Below are 13733 nucleotides of genomic sequence, written 5' to 3' on the forward strand. Positions count from 1 at the left end.
CTGCATATGGGTCTCGCCTAGTGTCATGTTAGCTTTAACATCAAATTCTGAGTCCAACAACTGCTACCACCACTGGGCATAGACCTCCTGCTTTCTTCAACTCATTCCCACAGCTCGCTTGCGGCTCCTTTCACTTCCCCACATTACCGTTAGACCTGCACGCCGCGCCCCATTGCATATTCACCGACACGCAGGGGGATTAGATGCCACGCCGAGCAGAACAGCACAATCCTTTTTTTCATAAGGATTCGGCATAGTCTGCATGGTGCGAATGAATTAGGGTCGGGCCTACGTGGTCTAGGAAGTGACGCCTGCCTCTCCGTTTGAAATCCTATTCGGGACTGATGACACCTTTGACTTAATTTGGCCTCCCTAGGAGGCAGCCCCTAGCTTTATTATGCACTGCTACAGCTCACCAATCCTCTGGGGGGCACGGGAGATGTGCCGAGAGGGAGAGTGGAGTCTGGGAGTGAACTGGTGTGCAGAGTGAAACAGCTGAGTTCCTTCACGGACAGCTGGCAGGACCCTGTCAGTGGCTATAGAAGCATTATGTTAAACAGGGTGATGACTGATTTCAGAGCTACAGTATCTTGTTTCCCGGAGGGCTCTAACATAGGGTTCCTCATCCACTTACGCCATGCATGTCTGTTCCCAGCACTGGGATTGTTAAACACACACATAACAGTGCTCCCATTGCAACCCCCCCCCCCCCCCAGTTTACAGAGGTACTAGCTAGTTTACCACTACGAGTTTCCAAGAGCCATCATTTTCCACACACAAAAAATATACATAATAAAAGTCTGTTGAATTAATGGCTGTCAAAATGTTACCTATCGAATACTGGAATTGGTCAGACTCAACTTCTCATGGATGTTGAAAACATTTCCGAAACATTGCACACACTGAATGTACTCTCAAACCTAGGGAACAAGAGGGGTACATTCACTTCACTGCACCCACATCTGTTCTTATAGTGGTTCAATGTTTGACAGATATTATTCAACCACTCTGACCATTTCTCCATCAACACGTTTCATACAGGGAGTGTTGGCCTGCAGAATCACTTTGTTGATGGAGACGCAGAGCTGAACCATGAGAGGAAGGATGGTCTCCTGTTTTCTTTTTCCCTCTTCGACTTTGCTCTTCAAGGCCACATTAAACGTAGAAGTTCCTGTAACAATGTAATGTGGTGGACATTGCATTATATACTGTAGAGCTTTTCATTAGTCTAAAGCACAGTAGATTCTCAGGGCATCCACCACCAATATGTAGCTAGCTAGCAGGCAAGCAGGCAAGCAAGCAAGCAAGCAAGCAAGCAGGCAGGCAGGCGGGCAGGCGGGCGGCGGGCGGGCGGCGGCGGGCGGGCGGGCGGAGCGGGCAGGCAGGCAGGCAGGCAGGCAGGCAGGCAGGCAGGCAGGCAGGCCGGCATACACACATACACACATACACACATACACACATACACACATACACACATACACAGAGACATACACACACAGAGACATACACACACAGAGGCAGACATACACACAGAGACACATACACACATACACAGAGACATACACACACAGAGACAGACAGAGACACAGAGACAGACACACAGAGACAGACACACAGACACAGAGACACAGAGACAGACACACATACACAGAGCCAGAGACAGACACACAGACACACAGACACAGAGCCAGAGACAGACACACAGACACATAGACACAGAGCCAGAGACAGACACACAGACACATAGACACATAGACACAGAGAAAGACACACAGACACATAGACACAGAGAAAGACACACAGACACACAGACAGACACAGAGACAGACACACAAACACACAGAGAACACAGTGACTGACTGTCATTCAGAAATCCCAGCCTCAAGGGCACAGTGATATATGTCCTGTATTTTGGAACCAAATAAACAATTGAAAACCTATTTGATGGCTTCCGATAACTTTTCACAGGCTATTTAACTGCATTTGACTACGAGATATCTGCTTGTTTACATGGCTGACGAGCAGGGGATCTGACCTTTAATCCTTTGTGTGTGTTATGAAGAAAGAAATGGAAACATAAAGAGCACTTTAAGATGGATGTTATCCAGACCCCTATAGGACCACCTCAAACGTTGCAAACACATAATATGTTTTCATCCCACCCCTTTTCACTATGGATTGATGTATGCAGTGGGCACTTTTACTAAAGTTTTCTTTACAGATCAAATGATATCGGCATTCAAAATGCTTTCTAATAGAAAAAAGCATGTGACTTGAGGAAGACTCTTGACGCTAATTGATTTGTATTGATTTATCTTAAAAACAAACAGTCGCTTAGCTTTAGAAATACTGCTTCAAAAAAGTTTCTCATTTTGAGTGGAGATCAAAGACTTTAAATGGTGCAGATCTTCTCCATTTTAATTTCTCTGCAGCACACTCACATTTACACATTGACAATGAAACAACAGCCAACAATTTTTTGGGGTGTGATCACGTTTCATTACAGTTGGCAAAGGCATGCACCATTTCCATGCTTAAACATCATGAGTTATGGATGAGGCCAACAGAAAATGGCCAATCATATCTATTGTACTGCATCAGCGCTCATTTGAACCCATTTGAGTGTCAAAGAGTGCTACATTGGCCTGGACAGCCTGAGACAGACGGCGAAATGAGGCTGAGGTTACAGCATGACTCCATTTTCCAATACGACGAGGCCCTGATGCATCCCAACCCGAATGTTAAGCCACCAAGGACATCAAGACACACCCACATGCATGCACACACAGTTCAGGACAAAGAAGTGGAAAGGTTGACGTGGCCCCATCATGTTTAGTTTCTTTCAAACATGTTTGAGGGATTAATGACATTGAAGGATTTGGAGGGAATTATACCAGACTTGTCCAAAACTGTTGGGGACTGGTGAACTGTGGGGGTAAGGCCACCAGCATTGTTGCTCAGCAAGGGGGAGTGAGGTGGGGCATAAGAGTTTTTGTCATTTCATGTTTTAAATTGAGTTACTACCATCCTATGCAGTACATCTCTAACGCCAATGATATGAACATTGCATCCTTTCAACTCACTCGCCTAGAATATGACCGAAGAATTGTTAGCGTGAACTTTTCTTCAAATCAACACAGAAACAGGCTCTTCCTTTGGGGTGCAGTTTGTAGAGTTGAATGACACGTTTCTTACAGGCTTTTTCTCTCCAAGATGTAAGTCCCTATACAGAAAGCCACACTCATAGCATTGACTTGCCAAATCAGTATTTGTCACAACCCTTTATGTGTCCATATTGAAGGCACTTTATTAGGTCCTTGGTTTAGCTTATTCTCATACCTCTGCTACTTCTCTGTCAGTGTGTTGGCATTAGCGATATCTATGGAATCCATCTTCTCTAAAGCCACTGTAGTGTTGGCAGCCTGTGTGGCAGCTGTAAGAAACACACAGTTACTGTTACTTACAAAGAGCAGGGCTAGGATTATTTTCTGTTTTACTTCCAGTCACCTTCTGAAATAAACTCAAGCTAAGTTCAGCAATTGACAAACCCTCGTAGAAAGTTTGGGGAAATATCCAATTCAGGAATTGAGTTTCAGTTAATTTCCTGACTTATTTAGATTGACCCTAACCCTGATTGTAACACTACTCATAAAGGGACAGCAATGAGCATTATGTTGTAAAAATGAACCCTCCTTCAGCCTCTTTTCTTTCATAGTTCTGTGCCAGTCAGCTATACTACCCCATCCTTTTATTTAGACTGCCCCATGCCTCTCTCCAAAGACCTTTTAATGCCACCCACAAAGAAGTACCTCACGCAGCTAATGCTGACTTTAATGAAGCAGGCTACAGATCCGAGTAATTTATCAAGGGCGATTAAGTTACTGAGAAGGGGCAGAAATGCACATTTTTACAAATTTTTTAAAGAAAAAACAGCAGTCGTCGGCCAAACTTCTGGTAGATGGGCCGTTTTGTTGTGTTTCTCCACACAAGCCGGAAATCGAGGCTGTTTCAGTACAAAGCTACATTAACCTTTACAGTTCCTGGTTGGTGAATTGTTTGATTTTAATATTCATTGGAAGTTCTGTATGTGTTGGGTTAAATGGAAATTGTATTGGATGTAAAAGTCAAATGTGGGTTATTTTTAGGATCTTAGACTAAAAGAGCATGTCACTGGAGGAACTTATTCAAGAACAATCTAATGTAATCTTTGACAAAAATAAAGCAACCTGGATGGAATATGGAGACATTTTTTACAAATTGTTCCTGAATCTCCAACGCTACCAAAAATAATTTGCAGAAACTCGGTACTAAAGACGGAGTCATCCATGATTCTCCTAATTATATTTTTAAAGAGAAAGCTAAATATTATTATTAGCTTGTTTTAACTACTCATATAGAAATGGTAGTCTTTCAGGTACTCAGCAGGAAGATTTCACTATTGTTAAAACAACATGCAAATATAAAGATCCAGTCCATCTAAAAAACTGGAGGACACTTCAATGTTGTGATGAAAATACTAGCGAAATGCATAGCACTCAGAATTAAAAAGGTTTTAACAGATATTGTTCATCCTGATCAGACAGTTTTTTTTTACATGGACGATACATTGGAGATAATATACTAGAAATAATAAAACAACATGAAATATCTAAGGAGCTAGGTCTGGTATTCATAGCTGATTTTGAAAAGGCCTTTGATAAAGTGAGACTGGATTTTATATATAAATGCCAGGATTTTTTAAATTTAGGTGAGTCTCTTCTTCAATGGGTGAAAGTAATGTATAACAACCCCAGGTGTAAAATAGTAAATAACGGCTACTTCTCAGAGAGTTCTGACTGTCAAGAGGAGTTAAACAAGTGTGTCCGATGTCACCATATATATTTGTTATGGCCATCGAAATGCTAGCTTTTAAAATGAGATCAAATAACAACTTTAGATGATTAGAAATCCAAGGCTTAAAAACAAAGATGTTCATGTATGCCGATGACTCAAGTATTATATTATGTCCGCAAGCTAGATCTGTGCAATGACTCTTTGAACATCGAGATAACTTTTCTAGACTCTCTGGACTAAAACCTAATTATGATAAGTGTACCATATTACGTATTGGATCTTCAAAAAAACGAAATGTTTACATTACCCTGCAGTTTACCTATAAAATGGGATGACGGTGAAGTAGACATACTTGATATTCATATCACAAACCATAAATGAGCTCTCCACAATGAATTTGAATAGAAAACTAGTAAAAATAGACAAGATCCTGTAACCATGGAGAGGTAAATACTTGTCTGTTTATGGAAAAATTGCCCTGATTAACTCCTTAGTCATATCTCAGTTTACTCAATTACTTATGGTGCTGCCTACTCCTGATGATTCATTTTTCAAATCATATGAGCAAAACATATTTCACTTTATCTGGGACGATCAACCAGACAAGATAAAGCGTGCCAATCTATATAATGAATATGAATTGGGTGGGTTGAGATTGTTAAATATAAAAGCACTAAACCTCTCTCTAAAAGCTTCACTTATACAAAAGTTTTACTTGAACCCAAAATGGTTCTCAAGTAGATTCCTAAGAAAAGCTCATCCACTGCTTAAAAATTGCCTTTATGCCTTTGTGCAGATTGTTGAAAGATCTGGAGAGACCTGGTCAGTCAATTACTAATATACTTATACTCTTAGTAAAACTATTTAACTTCAACTCGCAATCTGTGGATTCAATTCGAATAGATAGATTCAAATTGTTTGTTAAACATGACAGCATAGTTGAAAGATATATGGCGCTGAGAAATCCGGAGAGTGTGGCCCACAGAGATAGGTGGGATAGGCTTAAGGAAACTGAGGGTTTGGATGTGGAACTGGAGATAAGTGGGAGTGGAGTTGCTGGGCAGGGGATAGAATGACAGTCAAAGGTAAAAGTAAAAAATACATTGCAAATAAACAAAAATGAAGTATGCTCGAATGACACTGAGGGGTAAAGCCGTTACATCCAATGCCGGTGTGCCTGAGGCTGATGCCACGCAGGTGCTTGTACATGTGCTAATACACACACACACGCATTCAAACGCACACATGTGCACAAACACACGGACACACACACACACATACACACATGTAAATAGTAACAAACGTATTCAGTTGGCCTTGCTGTTCGGATTTTTGTTGTCCTTGATGACTTTTGTTTTTGCATTTATGTTTTCTGTTGTCTGTTGTTTTCCTTCGTTTTTCTCTTTTTTTCTCTTTTGTTCATTGTGTTGGTTGTTGGTGCATTGGGGAACGTTGGCTTGATCGGGTTGGGGAATAGAGGGAGAGGTTGTTTAATTTTTTTCGGGAGGGGGAGGGACTGTGGGTGGGGGCTCGGATGGTTGAGGGGCTATATACACTGCTCAAAAAAATAAAGGGAACACTTAAACAACACAATGTAACTCCAAGTCAATCACACTTCTYTGAAATCAAACTGTCCACTTAGGAAGCAACACTGATTGACAATAAATTTCACATGCTGTTGTGCAAATGGAATAGACAAAAGGTGGAAATTATAGGCAATTAGCAAGACACCCCCAAAAAAGGAGTGATTCTGCAGGTGGTGACCACAGACCACTTCTCAGTTCCTATGCTTCCTGGCTGATGTTTTGGTCACTTTTGAATGCTGGCGGTGCTCTCACTCTAGTGGTAGCATGAGACGGAGTCTACAACCCACACAAGTGGCTCAGGTAGTGCAGRTCATCCAGGATGGCACATCAATGCGAGCTGTGGCAAYAAGGTTTGCTGTGTCTGTCAGCGTAGTGTCCAGAGCATGGAGGCGCTACCAGGAGATAGGCCAGTACATCAGGAGACGTGGAGGAGGCCGTAGGAGGGCAACAACCCAGCAGCAGGACCGCTACCTCGCCTTTGTGCAAGGAGGTGCACTGCCAGAGCCCTGCAAAATGACCTCCAGCAGGCCTCAAATGTGCATGTGTCTGCTCAAACGGTCAGAAACAGACTCCATGAGGGTGGTACAGTCCAGCAGTACTTTAAGACATGAATGTCAGTCAATACGGAACATTTCAAGTGCAGTCGCAAAAACCATCAAGCGCTATGATGAAACTGGCTCTCACGAGGACCGCCACAGGAAAGGAAGAGCCAGAGTTACCTCTGCTGCAGAGGATAAGTTCATTAGAGTTACCAGACTCAGATATTGCAGCCCAAATAAATGCTTCACAGAGTTCAAGTAACAGACACATCTCAACATCAACTGTTCAGAGGAGACTGCGTGAATCAGGCCTTCATGGTCAAATTGCTGTAAAGAAACCACTACTAAAGAACACCAACAAGAAGAAGAGACATGGTTGGGCCACGAAACATGGTTCGTTCTGACCGCCGTATCTTTGTGAAACGCGGAGGAGGTAAACAGATGATCTCTGCATGTGTGGTTCCCACCGTGAAGTGTGGAGGAGGAGGTGTGATGGTGTGGCGGTGCTTTGCTGATTACACTGTCTGTGATTTATTTAGAATTCAAGGCACACTTAACCAGCATGGCTACCACAATATTCTGCAGTGATACACCTTCCCATCTGGTTTGCGCTTAGTGGGACTATCATTGTTTTTCAACAGGACAATGACCCAACACTCCTCCAGGCTGTATAAAGGCTATTTGACCAAGAAGGAGAATGACGGAATGCAGATGACCTGGCCTACACAATCACCCGACCTCAACACATTTGAGATGGTTTGGGATGAGTTGGACTGCAGAGTGAAGGAAGATCAGCCAACAAGTGCTGAGCATATGTGGGAACTCCTTAAAGACTGTTGGAAAAGCATTCCAGGTGAAGCTGGTTGAGAGAATGCCAAGCATTTGCAAAGATTCCTTCAAGGCAAAGGGTGGCTACTTTGAAGAATCTAAAATATGAAGTATATTGTGATTTATTTAACACTTTTTTGGTTACTACATGATTCCATATGTGATATTGTCCTGAAGCCACTCCTGCTTTGTCTTGGCTGTGTGCTTAGGGTCATTGTCCTGTTGGAAGGTGAACTTTTGTCCCAGTCTGAGCTCCTGCGCGCTCTGACTAGTCTCCCTGTCCCTTTCGCTGAAAAATATCCCCACAGCCTGATGCTGCCAACACCATGCTTCACCGTAGGGATGGTGCCAGGTTTCCTCCAGATGTGATGCTTGGCATTCAGGCCAAAGAGTTCAATATTGGTTTCATCAGTCCAGAGAATCTTGTTTCTCATGGTCTGAGAGTCTTTAGGTGCCTTTTGGTAAACTCCAAGCGGGCTGTCATGTGCCTTTTACTGAGGAGTGGCTTCCGTCTGGCCACTTTACCATAAAGCCTGATTGGTGGGATGCTGCAGAGTGGTTGTCCATCTGGAAGGTTCTCCCATCTCCACAGAGGAACTCTAGAGTTCTGTCAGGGTGACCATCGGGTTCTTGTTCACCTCCCTGACGAAGGCCCTTCTCCCTCGATTGATCGGGTGGCCAGCTCAAGGAAAAGTCTTGGTGGTTCCAAACTTCTTCCATGTTCATGAATGTCCCATTCAGTGCTACAGTCATTTTTTGGTACCCTTCCCTAGGTCTGTGCCTCGACACAATCCTGTCTCGGAGCTCTACGGACAATTCCTTCGACCTCATGGCTTGGTTTTTGCTCTGACATGCACTGTCAACTGTGGGACCTTATATAGACAGGTGTGTGCCTTTCCAATCATCATGTCTAATCAATTGAATTTACCACAGGTGGACTCCAGTCAAGTTGTAGAAACATCTCAAAGATGATCAATGGAAACAGCACGCACCTGAGCAAAGGGTCTGAATACTTATGTAAATAAGGTATTTCAGTTTTTTTATAAATATACATTTGCAAACATTTCTAAAAACCTGTTTTAGTTTTGTCATTATGGGGTATTGTGTGTAGATTGACGAGGGGGAAACAAAACAATTTAATACATTTTAGAATAAGGCTGTAACGTAATAAATAGTGGGGAAAGTTATGGGGTCTGAATACTTTCCGTGTTAGTGTTTTCTTTTTACCCATTGTTGGTTGTTGTCTCTGACTAATTTTTGTTCAATATGACTGGTGCTGTAGCAGAGTTAGAGTAACCTTGCCCTTGAGGCAATATGATACACTGACAATGTAGAAAAGGATAGTGACATTTTCTGGTAACAGGTTTTGAACGTGTGTGTCAATCTTTGGAAACACTACTAAACATAATTGCGTTTGAATGTTAATTTGTCTGTATGAGGAAAGTATTATGTATAGTACAATATAATACAAAGTGTTACATTTTTATCTGAAAACAGTTTAAACAGTATTCTTTCTGTCTAATCGATTTTAGAATAAGGCTGTAACGTAACAAACTGTGGAAAAAGTGAAGGGGTCTGTCTGAATACTATGTACTTTGAAACAAAAGTATATACTGTACCTCACACACAAGAAGAAAAACGATTTGCTCTAGAAAAGCTCTTTACAGAGTATGTGTTTACAAATGTTGCAGCCTGAGGGCCTCCTGAGTGGCACAGAGGTTTAAGGCACTGCATCACAGTGCTTGAGGCGTCACTACAGACCCGGGTTTGATCCCGAGCTGTCGGTACCAGGATACCCATGCGGCGGCACACAATAGGCCCAGCATTGTCCYGGTTAGGGGAGGGTGAAGTGTGTCAAGAGGCAGTGCGGCTTTGCAGGGCCGTGTTTCGAAGGACACATTGCTCTCGACCTTCGGCTCTCCCGAGTCCGTACGGGAGTTGCAGCGATGGGACTAGACTGTAACTACCTAACTACTAACTGGGTATAAAATGAAATGTGTTGCGGCCAAGAGTTGAGCTCGACCAAATCATTAACATATTTTAAAACTGTGGACCTCCTCAGCCACCATACTCTAACATCAATGATCGGTAATTCGGGTGAGGGTTATTACAGGAAGTTGCCTGGACCGTGCCTTCTGGTGGCAATACAGCTCATTGTAGGGCCTTCCCAAACAATAATTAATCACTTATCACCGTAGTATATCTCAAAGCGAAAATTGGCTAGTAAATGCTGTACTCATAATGCTACTTATAGAAATACAGTACAGATAAAAAGAAGAGTGCCTTTTCTCTGGTTCACATGTTTCTAGGGTGAAAATCTTGGAAGTCGGAGCCAATGTTGTTGTACCTTATTTGTGAGGTGAGCAGAATGGAGAGAGTTTGTTGGTACTGGCAATAAAAAGCATTCAGTGTCAATGTGTTTAGATACTGAATGAAATGACACAGAACCCCACTGTAGTTTCCGGTGTGTTTAAGTTGATCTACTCTAAGTTCAAGACCCGTATTGACAAAGAGTCTCAGAGACACAGGATCAGTTATGTGTTTCAAATAATAAGATAATCATAAATCGTAAGATTGTATGGACAGGTAGATCCTAGATCGGCACTCCTTCTCTGAGACTGTGAATCCGGCAAAGAACTGGCTCCCCTGAGTAGGTGCCCAGATACTACCCCAGCTAGAGTGTAGGGGAAGTGGTGTAGGCTAGTTTATGGCTAATCATCCCTGTGACGGCCTGCACTCGCCCCTGGCCCAGATCAATAACCTGACTGGTTGAGGAGTTGGAGGTCCTAAACGTGGCTGTCACTCACACAGCTGTGGGGGTAGTGTATTTGTCAAGTGTCATAGCCTCATATTCTATTGGAGGAAGACTCAGAGGACATATTCTCTAAGAAATGGAAAGATCGATGAAGGTCTGGACCTCATACGCATCATTGCTATACCATGTGGGTATTATATTGACCATTTAGATAAATGGTAACACTTTCTAGGTTTCAGTATGAGTAGTACCTGGGTATAATGCGATATACACGCATTTACAGTATATAGGCTATTTTTCTAGTGTTCCAAGTGTGGTTTGATAACATAATGAAAAGAAAAATAATTGTTAGCTGGCTAGTAGACAATTCAATTGTGATTCATACTGATCATATTACATCGACACTGACCGAATGAACGTGACTGTTTACATTTACAAGCCGTATAACGAACTGTTTACTACTCATACATGATTTACTACGGCTAGGTTTAATGTGTGTTGTCTCATAAAACTGCACATGCAATAAATGTAACAGTGTATTTAAAATCACTTCTCCAACATCAACACAACCATGTCACAGCTTTATCTGTTGGATGGTATGTGAGCCTTTGGATTTAAGACTTCATGGTACGTCCAGACAGACAGACACCTGAGATAAAGAGGCTGAATATCTCAAAATCTATTAGCAGCTTAGATCTCAAACTAAGTTACAACTTAAAAGTTGAAGGAAATACTGTGTCAATATAAGAGCAACAAAGGCGGACATCACATAAAGTAATATTAAATAGTGAGCAAAATAAGCATATTTATTGTCACCAATGAGAGTTTCAATCAAAATGAACAATTAAATAAAGTTAATACATAGAATCCCAACAATTCTCAATGTCCAACAAAATAAGGAAAACCAAAACCCAATCAGAGTTCCGTTCAAGATCAAAAAGTAAATTCCAATTGAAAAAACATGTGCAATCCCCTTCAAGATGCTAATGTACTCTAAAAGTGCCAACAGGAGAACATTTTGACCCTAAAAAACACAATTGACCATGATTCCTGTGTTAATATGGAAGAATTATTTTGTATACTAGTGGTGCGCAGTTAAACAGAAATGTTGACTCAATAGTGCACTTTGTGATAAAAGTACCACATTTGGCACAGAGGTAGACGTGCACTCCCCTACGTATTTATTTGGACAGTGAAGCTGAAACTTTTTTATTTTGGCTCTATACTCCAGCATTTATTATTTGAGATAAAATATTTGATATGAAGCGACAGTACAGAATTTCCCATTTTATTTGAGGGTATTTTTATACATTTCTGTTTTACCATTTAGAAATGAAAGCACTTTATGTATGTAGTCCCCCAATTTGAAGGTGTCATAAGTATTTGGGGAAATTAACGTACTGTATGCGTGTATTAAAGTAGTCAAAAGTTTTGTATTCGGTCCCATATTCCTAGCACGCAATGACTACATCAAGCTTGTGACTCTACAAACTTATTGGATGCATTTGCAGTTTGCTTTGGTTGTGTTTTTGATTATGTTGTGCCCAATATAAATGACTGGTAATCACTTTCATAAAAAATTCTATGTTCTACTTAAAGTTGGAACTTTATGGGATCCCATAAACTTCCACTCATTGCGCTAACGTTAGTTAGAAATGGCTCGCGAAACTACATTGAACTTATTTCAAACTGCACAGAGACATAAACATGGTATCCATGAGTTCACCTGTCTCTGGGTAAGTAGTAAAAGGGATAATTAACTAAATATGTATCGCTAGGGATGAGCCCCAGAAGTTGCTATGGCGGCCATCTTTGCCAATGCAAACAATGCAATCAAATCAAGTAGAGACACTGCATAACAGTACGGACATGATAAGATACATAGAACAGGTTAAACCTTGCAAGGGTGCTATAACTTTAAACCAGTCAAATACATGTGCCTGGCACCTCACACTTGTAGCAGTGTCACAGATTATCACTACCCTATGAAGCCAAATTAATATTCTATTCTTGTGACATTTGTCCATATACAAAAGCCCAGATTTAAGTTGTCCAAATGCTCCATATGGACACTGTAGTATTGGCCTAGACCGCAGTCAACTTCCTACAGTCTGGTATGCACAATTCCTTCTCAAGCAAGATATAATAATATCACAACTTCACTCCATTTATGTTAGACATGTCACAGAGGTGCTATCCAACCTTCCTCACATTGAAAAATAGCCCAAAAGGAGAATTGTCATCGCTATTTTATCATTTTTAGAAACCTGAAGCCATCAGCAATACTGGCAAATCCAGAATAATTCATATCTATTTTTTTCTCCTAATCATAATTTCAATTTCGTATTATTTGGGAGTTGTGACTCTGTACGCGGGGAAGTCTGGGCCCTTTCATCCCAGGTGGAGGTGCCAGTGTGCGTCTGCCTGTCAGTCAATCGGGCGCCTATGAACTTTCAAAGGAAAAGGAGCCTGGACGGCCATCAGAAAGAATTTGTTTCGCGCTAGGACGTCCAAGAAGCGCTATTCTGACAGCACACAATCATATGCGGGTTAATACGGTATCTGTCTTGTTCATCTTTTCTTTATTAGAACTAACTTTGGTGACGTTTAAACAGTTTTATTATTGAACTGAAAACTTTTCTAACATTACTCTTGAGGGAAGATGGAAATGAGCTGGGCTTTAACACAGATAAAGTGATTTAAGTAAAGTGCTTTCTGGAATTTTCTACATTCCGATGTCTCTATTCATGCACGGAATCCACAAAAAGTAGGTAATTTGACCAGTGTTTTGTCTGCCAATTGAAAGAGAAATTCAACAGCAACTTGTCTGCCCCTGCAAGATAAAAAACACAACCCTAAACTACAGTAACAAACTTCAAAAACACTACTACTCTTCATCTTTGTCCCAGAGCTTTACAGACAACTTATTTTAGGAGAAATAGACATTCTACCATTTTTATTCTCCACATCAGTGGTGGTAGCAAGGAGCCCTTCTACCCAGTGATAAGGCTCTCTCTCTGGGGGATTGGAGTGGTGGAGTTTTGTAGTGTCTGTGACAGGAATTGGCCTTGTATAAGTGCCCTGCGCTGGGTTGTAATTATGTCTGCTGGGCAGCCCAACATGGGCAATTGATTAATAGGAGGACTGATCCAGACCCTGCACACACACTCCATGACTGTGGTATGGCTGGGC

The sequence above is a fragment of the Salvelinus sp. IW2-2015 genome, linkage group LG31, assembly GCF_002910315.2.
Source record: "Salvelinus sp. IW2-2015 linkage group LG31, ASM291031v2, whole genome shotgun sequence".
In the NCBI taxonomy this organism is placed as follows: Eukaryota; Metazoa; Chordata; class Actinopteri; order Salmoniformes; family Salmonidae; genus Salvelinus; species Salvelinus sp. IW2-2015.